Source organism: Cryptomeria japonica, chromosome 8 (genome assembly GCF_030272615.1).
Source record: "Cryptomeria japonica chromosome 8, Sugi_1.0, whole genome shotgun sequence".
In the NCBI taxonomy this organism is placed as follows: Eukaryota; Viridiplantae; Streptophyta; class Pinopsida; order Cupressales; family Cupressaceae; genus Cryptomeria; species Cryptomeria japonica.
This window is the reverse complement of record NC_081412.1, coordinates 35,856,463-35,873,470: the sequence shown is the minus strand read 5'-3', so window position 1 is coordinate 35,873,470 and position 17,008 is coordinate 35,856,463. Positions and strand designations below refer to the sequence as shown.

Below are 17,008 nucleotides of genomic sequence, written 5' to 3'. Positions count from 1 at the left end.
GTTCAAAACTAGTGAGGATTCTTATAGTGGTATCAGAGCATACGTACTCAAACCAGGAATCAGAACTCAGAAAACAAAACCAGACTTTGCACACAAACTGTTTGACAAAATGCCAATAGGTTAAAATCGAAAATTTAAGGCAAAATAGGTAAGGGTTCTTACAAACTCATTTGAAGGGGAGATAACTTGGGAATCAGAAGTGCAGATCTGATTGTGAAATGTTGTGTCTCTTTAAAAGGGCGGAAATAATGAAGAGTTGCACTCTTTCAAAGGATGCTAATGGTGAAAGGGTGTGTCTCTTGCCAAAGCACATACATGATGATGAAGAGGTGTGACCTCATTCCGTTGTTCTGCCATATTCCAGTGCTTTGGTCACTTGATATTTACACCCAGCATTTTGAGATGGCAAGCATGCCATTCAGGCACCCCTAGGAGTTGAAAAATCATGTTTGGTCACATGGATGGAAAGAATGCATGCTTCAGCACTGATGGAGTAGTCCTTTAATTAAGGGGATAGATGTAAGGCAAACAAGGACAACACTGGTGTCAATAATGAAGAGTTGGGTTTTGCTGATGTGCCTTTGCTGTTCTTTCTTTTTTGGGTTTTAGGTTGGATGATGGTCATTTTCGTGCCATGGTTTTGTTGGGCTTTTCGAACATTGAAGCTTTGGAGGAATTTGCAGCTGCAGTCACCGATTCTTTTCCTGATTTCCAACATCAGCAACATAATATATCAAGTCTTTCAAAGTTTTCCTGAGCGCATCAGAATACATCAAAACACCACCTGTAGGTCATCACGGGGTACAGGTTTAATGCCGCTCATCAACCGCGTCTGACAATCTTCATGCAAAAACACCTGCAGATTTCTTTTAATTTTTTTAATGATCTTTTGACTTAAAGTTATGAAGACCTAATTTCATTATTTTAATATTAAATAATGAACATCTTAGCTACGAATATTATTTTAAGAAATTTATTATTTGTCGAACTTGATGTCGTTATTGATATTGGTTGTTTAATATTAGAACAAAAAATTAAGTTAGAAATCAATATTTAAGTAATAATTTTGAACTTACATTATTAATATTTATATATTTTATTTTTTAAATATTTATTAAATTAATTTTATTATTATATTATATATTAATTATATTAATATTTTATAAGGTTTATAAATATATATATATATTTTAAATACTAAAAAATATATTTGTATAAAGATATTAATAGTTATGTACATCTGAGTTGGCCTACTATTTGAGAATTTGTACTCTTGAAAGAGAAATCACAAGTTGAAATCTTGCAGGGGCTAGGTTATGTATGTCTCATTTGTAGCACAATTATGTGCCTCCCACATGGAGTACATGATAGTCTCATATTACTATAAGCAACTCATAGAACCAAAAACGAATCGCCTAACATCGTGCACTATAAAAGGATACATTTCCTATATTCTTACTTCTAAATTGGTAATACAAACTTTTATATTTTTACATGTTTTTGTATACACAAACCCAAGCCCCAAATGAAATTAGTGGATCCACAAATCCAATCAATGAACCCCAATTAAGATCCAAATCAGAACTGACAATATAAAAGAAAATTTGAAATTGAGATTATGCTACAAAGATTGTCACTCGAGAGTATTGATCTGAGTTTCATGTGTGTTATGTGTATAAGGTTTTATTAAAGTGAATTAAATAGAAGAACAATGTTGAGTTTTATATCAATACTGTGATATATCTTAGCAAGAAACTTTGTGTGTTTTTAAGTGTTCATTTTTCTGAAGTCTTGCATTTTGTAGATGTATGTTTTGACTAGTTTATTAAACCAATTGCAAGTCTTAATCATAAAAAACCTTGTTTGTGAAAGAAGAATCTTTCAGGTCTTGTACTCAATTTCCAACATCCAAAAAGACAAGTTCATTTTCAGACATTTCTTTTATGCAAAACCCCATTGATGACCATATCTTTAAGTTTAGGAGTAGTGTTTAGCTTTGAACCTTCTAGTTTGAAGAGAGGTTTATCTTTGTATGACATTCAGTTTTGTGTTGTCTCAAAAGAAACAAATTAAAATGCTAACACAATTCAAAGAGTCAAAAATAGTTGTATCTCAAACAGGCAATGCTTGCAAGAAAGTATCTAGATTCATGAACATCAAACATTTTTTCAACCAAAAAATGAAAAATACTATTGAGTCAACATTTGACAGAAAAAATAGTATGATATGAAAATGCAATTTAGCACTGAAGGAGAAAACTATTAATTCTATATGGTAAAATAAGAATAACCTACATTTAATATTAAGGACAATGCTAATGCTACAGCTCCACGTAGCCCTGACCATATGAGAATAACTGCCTCTTTCCAATCCAAACCATAGCCAAAATATTGTAATCCTGGGTATAGTAAAACCACAACTAATACTCGGGATAGTTGTAGAAAAATATAGAGAATAACAAGATATCCCCAAGATCCACCTGCATTTGAATTTGAAAGCAAATTGTCTTATTATAAAATATAAAATGGTATAACATATTGCCAATGTTAATAAATGGAGAAAAGATATATAGTATGTAGAATATACTACTAGAATGGGTAAAATATTACAATTTTGGGTGGAAAAACATCATTATTGTAAGTTCTACCAATAACATAAATTCGAACAATTTAAGGAGGGCTCAAAAATTACAGGAAAACATGGAATCAATTAGTATGCTTGTTGGTGCTTGTTTTATGACACATGGAACACAGAATAAAAATGTCCAAAAGACACTATCCTCTCTTGAATAAAATCATCTCACATGCTAAGATTGTAAAGAAGATCATATGGCGAAATTCCAATGTTTTAACTGCGAACTAGCAACTTTAATGTTGGATATATCTCGTTTGGTGATGTTTGTTGGTAATCCAGGGGAACTTAGGAATTTCATTCACAATGAAAACTTTCAACGTTATTTTTTGGGGATTTTCGATTTTGGACTTCAAAAAGGTAAAAAGGAAAAGGATTTAGGAATTTTATACTATTCCTAGGAATTTAAGAGATGGTAGTGATTGGGTGAAATTAAACCACGCTTCGGCTCACCAACTTAAACAACTAAACAAAGTGGGTGCAATCTTCAAGGGTTGTGCTTAGAATTTTCATACCATGAATAATACCATCAAAATGAACAATATTTATTCAAAGTAGAAGTTAAACATCCACAAAATACACTTAGGATAATTTGCACAATGAACAAAAATCATCTATTCATTAAAAGTATGAGCACTGATTTCACCAACCAATATTATCAAATCTTGCATTCATTTAACAACTTTATAAAAAAATATTCTATTTTATGTTGAAGAAAATATGAAACCATGCAACCACAAGATAACATAGAGATTCAAAGAAATGCAAATGAACTTTATTATCTTGGTAATTTTAAGCAACAATTTCACCAATCTCCCTATACAAATGAGAGAAGGGGGGTTTATATAGAGTTTTTTAAAATGAACGAAAGGCCTAGATCAAACAGAGATCAATGATTGAGATCAAGACACATACACCCTAAATAGGGTTTACAAGAGTTATTCAATAAGAGCAAACAAAAAAAAGACATGTAGCACAAGGAGCTTTCTTCTAGAAGAATGCATCCTTATCCCTTCTCTATGGTGGAATATTCAATGAACCTAGACACAAGAGGATTAACCTCTTCCATGATGACATGTGGCAACATGTTTATCTTGAATTCAATCACGTATAAAGTCATCAACATAGGTGGCAAAAACATTCTCCCAATCCAATGCCTGTTTCTGAAAGGCATCCCTGATGGAAAAGAAGGTGGCTGCCTTAATCAAATTTTTCTTAAGGATCGATCCTATGAAAGAAAAAATTCTCTTGAGCTTTGATCTTCATATTTTCTACGTTCATTTCGTTTTCTCGAATCGCTTCTTTACCAAGCACATCAACAGTCACAAAGAAAATCTTATTCTGAATTTCCTTAAAATCATCTCTTCAATTTTGACACCATCAACCTTTACTTCTCCAAAACTTCATTTCTTTCTATCAATGACCAATACCATGTGTTGAAATCGTAGATATCTCCAGCTGCAATTATCTATCCATCTATACATTCCTGCTTGGGAATTCCTTTCAACACCTTTAAGCAAGGGATTATTTTGTCTTGAATATTTTGAAGATCCTCCCACATTTTTGCCATATCTTGAACTCTAGATAGCAATGAAGAAGTTTACCCATGTGTCAATATCAATTCCTCTATGAATGTGACAACCTCATTATTAATGTTTTCCATCCATTCCTTAGCTTCTTTAGTTGTCACCTTCATTTCTTCAAAATCTTCAATTGTTTCCTATGGAAGAGACAAAGGTGGGGGAATCGTTGCATCTCCTTGAGCAATAGGATTGGTCAAGTGCTAGATATAATTCCTTAGTTGCTCATTTTCTTTTATAAACTCCTCTTTCTTTTCTATTTCTTTATCCAATCTTTTCTTGATTGTCATGACTGAATTATCCAGTTCTTGAACATCTTGCTTCTCAGTAGTTGGGCCCAAGTTGATAGTTGTTATTTCATACTCTCTAGAAGTAATATCTTCTTTTGCCCTATCAACTTTTGGTACAACCACTTGAACTGAATGAATTATTGCATCGTCTCTTTGGATCAAGGAATATTTCTTGGTTGTTTTCTTTATTGGAACCTTTTCTAATCTAGTTAGAAAATCTATTGTGTCATCTTCTTATTGAAATTTCCATAGGTGCCTTTACTTTCATCCTCTCTTTTAGCCAATCAAGAATTGTGGGTTGCTCAATGCCTCCATCTTCTTGATTGTTCTCATCATATGGATTATTTTCAACTCCCTGAAGAGCGGAAATCATTCCCTCCTAAAATCCTCCATCTAGGATATCCATCTGGTCATTTTCTAATTCTATTATTTTTGTATCTAAAGAAAATGGTTGCTCTTAAACCTCTTGTTGAATTGATTTCACATTTCTTTCTTCATGAATTGGGGAAGGTATTTTCATCTCATCTAGCAGTTCATTCTCAGGAATTGATATACTATGTTGGCACTATGGATATGTGTGGCATTGATGTTTTGTCATTGATGTCAACACTAGCTGTTACCGGTAGACAGATTTACACTGGTTGATATGGATGGTTACCGACAGACAGGTTACCAATATAAGATCTAGTGTTACCGGCAGAAGAGATTATCTGGTTGGCACTTCCGGCATGTTTGGATCAGTAAAGTATATTGGATTTCATGTTTTATATGCTCCATAAGCATGTTTTGGTTAGTTGGTATTGGCTTGATAATTGGGTGTTATCATACACACTGGTAAACCCTTACCGACACTGGTTTAAGGCTTTACCAGTAGAGCTTTCATTGAGGAATCATGACATGATGCACAATTGGTGTTGGTGCAGCTTCTTCGAGGATTTCAGGATGTTGAAGATGTTCGTTGATTGTGCTTCAATTGCTTGAAGACATTGATTTGGCGTGGTGGACCCAGAATAGGTCTAGTACCTATCTAGGTTATGGACCAGTATCATGCTAGCGTGTACTCTACATGTTACCTGGATGATTCAAGATGTTTTATGTATTTGTTATTATTGGTTTGGTCTTAAGCCGACATGGCATATCATTGTAATAAGGAATTATGTAATGATATTATTGTAATATCTTTAGGTGGTCGACCTAATTGGTTTAGGCCTTAGGGTTTGTATAAATAAGAGGTAGAAACTTTTTGTAAAGTATCATGGTTATTGAAAAGGTCATGGTCAAGGAATGTAATGTGTGAATATTGTAATATCATTCAGGCAGAGGAGTTGATCGATCATTGGTGATCGGATTGGTTTCAAAAGAGGATTTAGTCCTTCGACATTAAGCTTAACCAGGACTATAATCAAGCATAGTAGATGCTATTTCCAGCAATTCACTCTATTGGATTGTTGTCCATTTATCTTGAGAAGGTTGTAGCCTCTCTATAGTCAGTGAGACTCTTTTTGTAATGAGTAGTACGCTCTAGGTAGTGTGTCTTCCTGCAAGTGTAGGCCCCTCATTGTAACACATACTTTCTACAAAAGTATCATCTGATTGTGGGTAGGCTTCCCACCGTGGTTTTTCCCTTTCTAGGTTTTCCACGTACAAATCATGGTGTTATGTGGTATAGTTGCTTTGCATTGATTATCTAGTTAATTGTTAAGTTGTATTGTTTACCAGTATTTGTTTGCGCTTTATCGGTACTTGATCTGTTTAAGGTTATATAGTGGATTAAAAGTTATAATCTGTTAACAATTGATTCACCCCCCCTCTCAGTTGTTCACCGTTTATCCCAACGTACTACTCAAATTTTTGGATGTGGTGTTGATGGAAGAATGAGGTTGACCTGATTTTCACTTCTTTCCAGCAGCTCCTTCATTTACAATTCTCTTTCCTTTTGATTTTGCAGAAATCTCAGCGGCTTCCTTTCTCTTCCTTGAATTTATACTTTTTGGTGACTCAACACTTTGGGATGCTTCATCATTATTAGAAGAACATGACTCCAAAAGGCCCATCAAATTGTAAGGAAGAGGCATATTTCTTCATTTCAACTCTTGGACTTGTTGATCAGTCCACAATTGTGTATATTTAATGACTGGCCTCATCAGGGTAGCCAAGTCAGCCAGCTCAGGACTAAACCATCTCATTATGGAAATTGGGTTTTTCTCATCATATCTTGGTTGGGTGTATTATCCATCATCTTTCAACTAGTCAAGTACATGGAAAATTTTAGTTGTCTTGATCAAATTTACAGGTAATCTTGACCACATTCTCTTTCTAATGTGAAATTCATTTACTACATTGGCCCAAAAGTCTTCAAGATCCATCATGTGTTTGTGTTCTTCTCCATTTACTAAACCAATATGATTATAAGGATCAAAATTAGCTATGGATCTGTAGAAGATAAATGAATACCACTGCATATCTATCCTTGCACCTTCAATTGCTTGTGTTGTTGAACAGGATCGTAACATTTTTCCAAGAAAAAATGGAAAAGAAATTCTAGTCTTGTGTTTTGCTCTCTGGAAGCCTTCATATGTCTCTAGCCATCTTAGAACTTCAAGCCGTATCATTTTGTTGGTGGGATAAATTGGAAGTCTCTAAGGACATCCAATAAATCCTTGAACTCTCAAATATGTGAATCTTGGATACTGAATAAACCAGGATCCAAATCTACTTATTAATTCTTTGGCTTCTTGAGTTAACCTCCGATGAGTTCCTCCTTACAATATTCTAGTGATATACATTAAGAATGCATCATTTACTCGCTTGACATGGGAATTCTCATGAAGTTGCAGTTGTGGGTAACAATCATGTGCCTTGATTTCATTTTTACCATTTCCCACTGTACCTCTACAAATTAATCCCATGTATTTATAATTTTAAGCAAGTAGGTAAATAATATAAGAACTCATGTGGAAAGACCTTGTTCCTTCCACATGAGTTCTACTTTGAAATTTTCTTGTTCCTCTTCAAAAATATTCTTTCTTCTCGAACTTGATGGAGAGAACTCTTTAATTTTTAACTTGAGAAGGAATGAAAGTGAAATGAAAGGTTGAAGTAAATGTAAGGCCAAGAAGTTTGAACTTCTTTAGCATATTTATGTTTTTTTGTGGATTCAACGAACTTGGTCTCTTTCTCATCCCTCTGTCCTTGATTTTCTTTCCTAAAGATGGCGACTTGATCCTTCTAGAAGATTCCAAAAGAATATTCCATCTTTCTTCCATAGAACCACTTTATAATTAGCCAATTTTTATCTTTATCTTGTCCATGTAGATTAATGTGTTAGCAAGGAATCTTCCTAGATTCTCTCTCTTCCTAGGCGAACTTGGCATGAGTTGAAAATTTTCCTAACTGTTGAGCGAATTTCTCCTTGATTTTTCATACTTGGCCAAAAATTTTTACCTATCCACCTAGGGTGGACTTTGCCATTGGTTAGGATGTTTCTCTTCATGTCTTGGTAGACTTCGTGTGTTGTTGAGCCATGTCTAACCTTTTCTAGAAAGACTACATGTGCTATCAAGATATCTTAGCTAAGTGTTGGGCAGAGTTCATGTATTACCATGCCATTTCCAACCTTTCCTAGGAGGACTTTGGCATGTCTCAAGACACTTCCTTCTCCATGGTGGTTGACTTCATGGGTTTCCAAGACATTTCTTTCTCCATTGTGGCAGAATTCACTTGTTACTAGGACATTCTTTGTGGTGTTTGGGCGGAGTTTACTTCTTGTTAGGTCATCTCCAACCTTTCTTAGGTGGACTTCTTATATTGGTAAGACATTTTTCTTTTAACCTTGGGCGGAATTCACTTGCTACCAAGCCATTTTTGCTATGTGTAGGGCGGAGTTTGTGGGTTGACAAGACATTTTCTTAATGCCTTGGGCGAAGTTTACTTGTTGTCAGGACATCTTCTTAGTGTCTTGTGTGGAATTAGGCATGGCACAAGACATTCTTGCTAAGTGTCAAGGCTGAGCTCGTGTATTGGCAAGCCATTTTCAACCTTTCCTTGGCAAACTTTATGTATTGGCAAGCCATTCTCAACTTTTCCTTGATTGGAGTTTGCCATGGCACAAGACACTCTTCTCTTGACCTCGGGCAAAGTTTTCCATGGCACAAGCCATTTCATTTTAGGCATTGTGGACTTCATGATGTCTCAAGATGTTCCTTTCTCCATGATGGGAGGAGTTCACCATTTCTAGGGACGTTGCTTTCTCCATGACATTTCATCTTTGGCATAAACCTCAGTGGATTTTCTTTCTCATCGTCATGTTCATCTGGAACTTTTTGGATCAACACCTTGTCTAGAGATTTTTCCCTTGCTTTTCTACCTTGGAGGTACAAACTTTTCATTTTGAAGATAGGAACCTTGTTGCCATGACCTAAATGACCCAGTCCTAGGTCAACTTTCAAAAAGGCTGAAAAGAAAGCAAAAAGCAAAGAGCAAAAAGCAAAAAAGCAGAATTCCAAAAAAATAGGAAGTTGTCAAAATCGGCCCTAAGCAGTTGCGTTTTTCGTCCTTTAGTTTGCCTTAGCACTTTTGAGATGTCAAAATTCTTATTTGATCATAATTGATCCAATTGACCTAAGGACTATGGAAAAACTCTTTGAAAACCCCTAACCCTATACCCACAAAAATTGGTGGCTTAAAACCCAAAAAAGCAAAAACTAAGGGTCCCCAGTTGCAATGGGGCGATGTGTGATTAAGGTCACAACAATGCTAAAACTATTTTTATATCATCTTTAATCATATTACAAGTTGATTAAATGTGTACACTTGTTTATTACAACATACGATGCTTAAACAATCGATAAATGGTTTTGCAACATGAAACATTAACATTTGAGCATTTCTAAGTTTCAATAGTCCATAGGACAATGCCATTTGACACTAGTTAGTAATAACTTAACCATTACTAATATTATCACCAGAGTCATTTGTTGATTGAGTTATTTTAAATATACTGAGAAATGGAACAAATCGCCTAACCTTTAATATTACCGCTACGAAGTATGCTTTCAGCAATCACCACTCCACTGCAAACATTTCAACATGAAAAAATTGTATGAAGTCAATAATAATTATAATGTTCTTGGAAAAGTCACAACTTATAAAACATTATACAGATTGAAAAAATAAATCTATGAATTCAAATTTGATAAGTGGACCTCCACATAGAATTTGTCATATATAACTAATATAGGAGAAACCACCCATGAATGAATCATTGTAAATAGTAATTACAAAGCTCAATATGTCACATTTTTTATGACATAATGAATTAACCTGTGTATTTCTTTACCATTTGACAATTGAAAATATACAAAAATATCTCCAATATTACATAACACAAGACAAGAGATGTATGATGTGTACCAATGTACCCTAATATTTAGTATAATTTAAACTTCCACACTCAATAGTTTAGCCCATAAATTGCCATATATAGGATTTTGTTATTGATATTCATAGAGTATTGCATTGCACAATAGATACTTCATGGTGCATGAACAATAATCAAATGTTAATAGTTTTTAAATTTTCAATTACAATCTAATTTGTACAAAACTTAGGTTCTAAAACAATCAGACAAAGCCAATGACAATAATGAACGTTTCATAATTTGAAAAGGCGTAAATTGAACCTAGTCGACCTGACATCAAGGTAAAGTAAATTCAAAAAACAAATTAAAATGCAAACTAGGCCAACCTTTCATTAGGCGATTGTGATTTTAGCATGGGGTGCCTATATAGGTGAACATCAAAATGTCATTTCAACATGAATTCAAACCAAATTCAAAGCAAAATTAAGAATACTTGTGAATTTCTCAGTAGATTCAAGGCGAGTTTCGAGAAATCAAGAGAAGATTCAAGCAAATTTTCCAGCAAGGGTGCGAATTTGTGAGGAAGGAGGACATTTAGATTCAGATTCAAGTGAATTCCAACAGCATTAAGGGTTAAATTCCATCAGATCAAGGGTGAATTCAATGCGAAAGAGTCAGATTTCAAACCAAGGGGTGTTGCTATTGAAGAAAATTAGTGATTTACAAGCATTTTCCATGTTTCAAGTCATCATTTCTAGATTTGAAACAAGAATTCTTAATTTGAAGGGTTTTAAAAGGGTTTATGAAGCAAATTTTGTGAAATATTGATGATATTTTAAGGTGTAATTTGTTTCACTGCCCCTTGAAGAAGGATTGTCATGCAATATCATTTAGAATTCTTCAAAATAAATTAAGAATGCAAGAAGTTAATTTTCATTATCTTATTATGATCCTCTTGCATTTCATTTAAGGGTTTTAGAATTAACATAAGGTTTCATTCACAGTCTTAATCCAAGGTGCTTTGTCTTTCTTTTTCAAGATTGATCGAGTGATGAAGATCAAAGAGAGACATCGCAACTTAGCAATGCAATTACAACATGGAGAAGGACATTACAATGTAGAGGAGCTCAAGGACAAGGAAATCAAGGTCAAGATCCAAGTAATGCAAGGAAGCGAATTTCTCTATGTTGAACGACTCAAGATTCACACTTCAATATCAACATGTTTAAGAAGATCACCAAGAAGCATTGTTTCACATGAAGACGATCAAGAATTCAAGGAGTGATTGCAAGGTTTGATGCAAGGGAATGTATGAAATCCAATATGAGGACAAAGAAGTACATTACTTTATGACGAAGGATTCTACAATGACTTTGGATTTCCCTTAGAAATCCAAGATCAAGGTGAAGGACTCAATAAGATCAATGCAAGATGAAATCAAGACGCACCAACAGAAGACATTACAACATGGAGAGAGTTACAATATAGAGAATCACTCAACTATGAAATGAAGATCAAGGTAAGATGACGTCCAAGATGAAGGATTCCAAATGTGAAGATTGAGTTATGAAAAGGACAAGCTCAAGAAACATCAAGAAGGATTACTATGTGAAATGCAAAGCATCATAAAGAATTCCAAACATGAAGAAGGAGAATAGCAAAAGATGTTCAGATGAAATGAGAAAGAAAGGGCAAGGAAGATAGTTTAAGAAGAGTTAATCAAAGTTAGAAACTGATTCAAAGGAGATATAGAGAATAATGATCAAGTTGATGCAATTTGGGAATGTGAATCGCCACAGTCAATCAAAGGCTGAATAATGTTGAGTATCAAGAAATATTGCTAGAAATGAAAGCACTTCTTTGTGATAAGAATCAAAGTTACAAGGAGTGTAAAGTTGATGTGGTGCCTATTGACCTCAATCAAATCAAATGATGATAAGTCAACATGTTCGGATTCATTGAACCCAATTCATCAACAAGTGGACATGTAAATGCATTGAATGAAATGTCATCATCTACTCCTTGTAAATTGTACCATTAAGGTTATGTTATATCATTAATTTGATTGGCCCCTCTCCTCAAAAGGACATGTATTCAAGGACTTGTAATTTTCTCATTGGATGGAATTAAATGTAAGGAGGTGTTAGTTGTAATTGTTAATTTTTATGATCAGATTAATAGAATGCAGATATAAGACAATTTAATCAAATTTGCACAACATATACCCTGGGAAAACCCTCCAACATGAGGGAGAAAAACCCAGCAACAAAAGTCTCTTATTGTATTTATCAAATAGTAAGATGTCTTTACAAAAATCGCTTCACTCCTTGAAGCTAAATGTATGAAACATTTCAAACTTGAAGATACATGATCTGTTGTGTGAATCAATCTTCTCTATGTTATCCACGAACTACTATACAAACTGCTAACAAAGATATTCGATCTATTGTGTAAGATCAAACTGCTATGTATTATCGAACTGTTGTGTGTGTTATATAAAACCGCTTAAGGAGAGGGAACTGATCCTTGTTTATACCCACACGTAGATGCCTCTTCATCAAGGGTTGGCACTATAAAAACCAAGACCACCCTTCAATAGAACACGATGACCTTTCATAAGGGTGGCAGACTTCTCCAAAAGTCGCCCCCCCTTAAATAAATATATATTTGTTTATCAAACAAATAAATTGCACTTTATTAATTATCAGACAACTCCAAATATGTAAAGTTGAAGGCTAATTACATATTTGATGAAATTGATCAAGGTGACTCTTGCAGATACATACATCAATACTCCTCTTAGCTAGGAAAGAATCCTTGTTGATATCTGTGTCATGGAATGACATCCACCATGGCTACTCCCAGGGGGTGGAACATAGTTAATCATGGAGGTACTCAACGTAATGACATCCATCATGGCTACTCCCATGTATGGAAATGAATATGTACACAAGTGCCCATCATAGAGTCACTCAACATGATGTCGTCATCTCATCATGACGGTCACCATGGCTACTCCTAGAGGGTGATCAAACACAAGTGATGTTGTCGTGGAGTCTCTCAACATGACATCCACCATGGCTTCTCTTAGAGGGTGGAACAAGGGCTTTCACCTCAAACTTCTCTTTCATAGAGAAGAATGCATTAACAAGGGCTTGCACCTCAAACTTCTCTCTCATAGAGAAGAATGCATTAAAGTACATCTCAAGAAATCACTAATGCTGAGACTCCCTCTCAGCAAAGGCCTCATTCTCCACAACTCCAAGCTTGTCTCAAAAATGCACAAACTTCACTTTGGCAAGGGCCTTGGTGAGAATATCGGCCATCTGATCATCAGTGTTAATGTACCTCAGGTGAATGGATTTCCTTAGAACCATATCTTGAATGCAGTGGTATTTGATCTCCACATGTTTTGTTCTGTCATGAAACATAGGGTTGACAAAAAGTTTCACACAACTCTGATTATCACAATGAATGATAGTAGGCTCCATCGATTGTCCAAAAAATCCCGCAAGGAGCTTCCAAAGCCACACTGCTTCTCGAGCTGCTACACATGCTGCAATATACTTTGCTTATGCAATGCTTAGTGCCACAGAAGACTGCTTCTTGCTACACCAAGAAATCATTGTAGACCCCAAATTGAAGCAACAAATAGGTGTGCTCTTTTTGTCAGTTACACTACCAACCCAATCAGAATCCGTGTAACCTTGTAAATTCAAATTTGCACTAGAAGTATATCTCAACCCATATCCTACAGTGCCACACAAGTACCTCAATATATGCTTTGTTGCAACTACATGAATGTGTCTTGGCTCAGGCATAAACTGGCTAAGAGCACTCACTACATAATGAATGTCAGATCTAGTATTGACTAAATACATCAATGAGCCAATCAATTGTTTGTACATGGTAGGATCTATCAAATCTGAACTAGCAGTAGACTCATTTAACTTCTTCAAATTTGTCTCCATAGGTGTAGACATAGACTTGCAGTCCATCATTCCAAATCTCTTCAAGATATCTATGGTATATTTCCCTTGACTTAGAATAATCTCACTGGGTCTTTTCCATACCTCCAATCCTAGAAAGTAGTGCATAAGACCTAGGTCCTTCATTTCAAACTCAGAAGCTAACTCTTTCTTACATTTATCAATGAGATGATCTTCTCCAGTAATAAATAAATCATCAACATAAAGAACCAATATAAGAGTCTCACAAATTAATAACCTTGAAGTAAACATTTAGATCTACAACATTCTTGAAGAAGCCTAAGCCCATCAAGTATCGATCAATCCTCTCATACCAAGCACGAGGAGCCTTCTTAAGGCCATACAAAGCCTTCTTTTGTTAGCAAACATGAGACTCCTTCCCATGAATCATGAAGCCTTGATGTTTCTCAATGTAGACCTCTTCTTCAATTACACCATTGAGAAAAGTTGTCTTCACATCCATCTGATGTAACTTCCATCATTTTGCTGCTACAATGGCAATAATGGTCCTAATGGAAGTATAGTGAGCAACTAGAGCAAAGGTTTATTCATAGTCTATTCCCTCTTGCTGAGAGGTTCCTCTAGCCACAAATCTTTCTTTGTACTTCTCAATACTTCCATTAGCTGCAAGCTTGATCTTAAAGAGAAATTTGGAATATACAACCGATTTTCCTTCAGGTCTCGGAACAATGTCCCAAACATCATTCTTAATAATGGATTGATATTATTCATCCATAGAATCTTTCCATACATGCTAACTTGAAGCTTCCTCAACACTGGAAGGTTCAAATTCAATTATATTACTCATTAATGCAACATAGCTTGAAAATTTCTGAGGTCTTTTGCTTTCTTTGAGGGTGACTCTAGGAGCTGCAAACTTTTTTGTTTCCTATGTAGTTTTCCTATCCCAAAGAGGTCTCTTCTTGCTTATGACAATGCCTCTTGGACCATCAGTAGGTTCCAAAGGTTCAATTGGATCAATAGCCTCCAATTGTTCAATAAACTCCCTTTGAATCGCAGGAGTATGATCAATGGCCATGTCTTGAGGGGTCTCTTGATCTTCATCATCTATCTCCATGCATGAACCTTTAGATTTTCTCAATGCAACGTCTTCCTCAAATGTAACATCTTTGTTGACCTCTATCCGTTTCTGACCTGGAATGTAAATCATGTAGGCTTTTAAAGTTTCACTGTAGCCCACAAATATTCCTCTCTTTCCAGAAGGTTCCAACTTGGTCTTTTATCTTTAGGAACATGAACATACACAGGACAACCAAAGATCCTTAAGTGACTAAATTCAGGCTTAACCCCTATAAAGGCTCCTTCTGGAGTCATATTTTATAATATCCGATGAGAACATCTATTCTGAACATATATTGTTGTTCTAGAAGCTTCTGCCCAGAGAAAGGTTTGGAGGTCTTGGTCATGAATCATGGATTTAGCTGCTTCAACTATGTACCTGTTCTTCCTCTCTACAACCCCATTTTTCTATGGGTTGTAGGGAACACAAAAATCCCTCTTAATTCCCACCTCAATACAGAAATTATGAAATCTTGTTGAAGTGTATTCACCTCCATTATCAGACCTTAAGACATTAATCCTCTTCCCATAAAAATTTTCTACTTGGGCCTTAAACTCTTTAAACCTATCTAGAACTTCTTCAGACTCTTTGGGCTTCAAAAAATAAATCCAAGTCTTCATAGAGTAATCATCTATGAAAATTACATAATACACAAATCCACTTAGGGATGTCATTGACATTGGGCCACATAAATCAGAATGTACAAGGTCTAATATTTCTTTTGACCTACTTTCACTACTATGAAATGGACTCTTAGTATTTTTACCCATGGCACAACCTTTACAAGTGCCATCATGCTCATGGCTGAGCTTAGGTACACCTTTAACCATTTTCTCCAATGATGGGAGAGCCTTGTAGTGCAAATGCACAAGTCTTCTATGCCATAGCTCTATGGAACTAATAGAGTAATGTAGGAGAGCTTGAACTAGATGGATGGAAATCTTGTATAGACTCTCATGTTAGTTGCCAATCATATGTGTTGCCTTTATGCTAGAGTTCTTTGTCCAAGGAAGAACTTTCCCTTCTGGAAATGCAACTTGATAACCTTTGTCTTCCAAGGCTGAAATGGAGACAAGGTTCCTCTTGATTCCTGGCATGAACAAGACATCACTTAGGTGGAGAGGGATGCGAGATTCTAAGTTGAGAGAGGTGGATCCAGAGCCTTTCACCGAGTAGCATGCATCATCTCCAATTATCACTTGAAGATTGGTCTTTCTTTCCACCAAGTCTAAAAGATGTTCCCTATAACCTGCGATGTGTTTAGAAGTGCCACTATCAGTCAACCAAGTCCTGCTATCAATTGGAACATTGCTAGATAAGGAAAAAATGAATAGAAACCCTTCTTGATTGTTCCTAGATTCCTTTTGAGGAGATACTTCACCAACATCCACCATAGAAGCATGTTGCTTTGGGCTTTTCAAACAATCTCTTGCATAGTGGTCATACTTATCACATCTAAAACATTGGAGGTGGGAGAGATATTTCTTCTTATTAGGATTAGGTGTGAAAACTGAACTTCTATCTATATTTCTCTTGAAGTTGCCTTTTCTCCCATCTCTTCCTTTCTTCTTTGAAATTTGAGAGGCTAGAACATGATTGTCTTCATTGTAAGAGCTTTGGCCATTTCCTCTTGCAACCAACCTAGATTCTTCTTGGATACAATCAACACGAAGACAATCAAACTTGAGAAATTTGGATCTCCCACTAGTACTTTGAATGAATGGTTCCCAAGATTGAGGAAGAGCATTCAATGCCAACATGACTAGATCTTTATCCATGACTTGATCTCCAATGGCACATAGTTGATCTCTTAGCTCAAAAATCTTCATGAAGAATGATATGATGGTTTCTCCTTTCACCATCTTGATTTGATGAATTTGTTGCCTTAGAGAAAGGGCTCTACTAGTGTCGTTGATCTCATAAAGTCCTTCCAAGGTCTTGAACATATCTCTAGTGGTTTTCATCTTGGAAATAAGTGGTACTGAATGATCCTTCATGGAATAAATCAACATCTTCTTGGCTTTTATGTCATTCTTCTTCATTTGAAGTTTCTCAGCTTCATCGACTGGTTCAGGTAT

The 17,008-nt window shown here is 35.4% G+C and overlaps 1 pseudogene; it reads right to left on the bottom strand.

The window, feature by feature from the left end:
* Positions 1-17,008, bottom strand: part of LOC131064570 (sodium/hydrogen exchanger 8-like) — a 260,405-nt pseudogene that overhangs the window by 84,201 nt on the left and 159,196 nt on the right.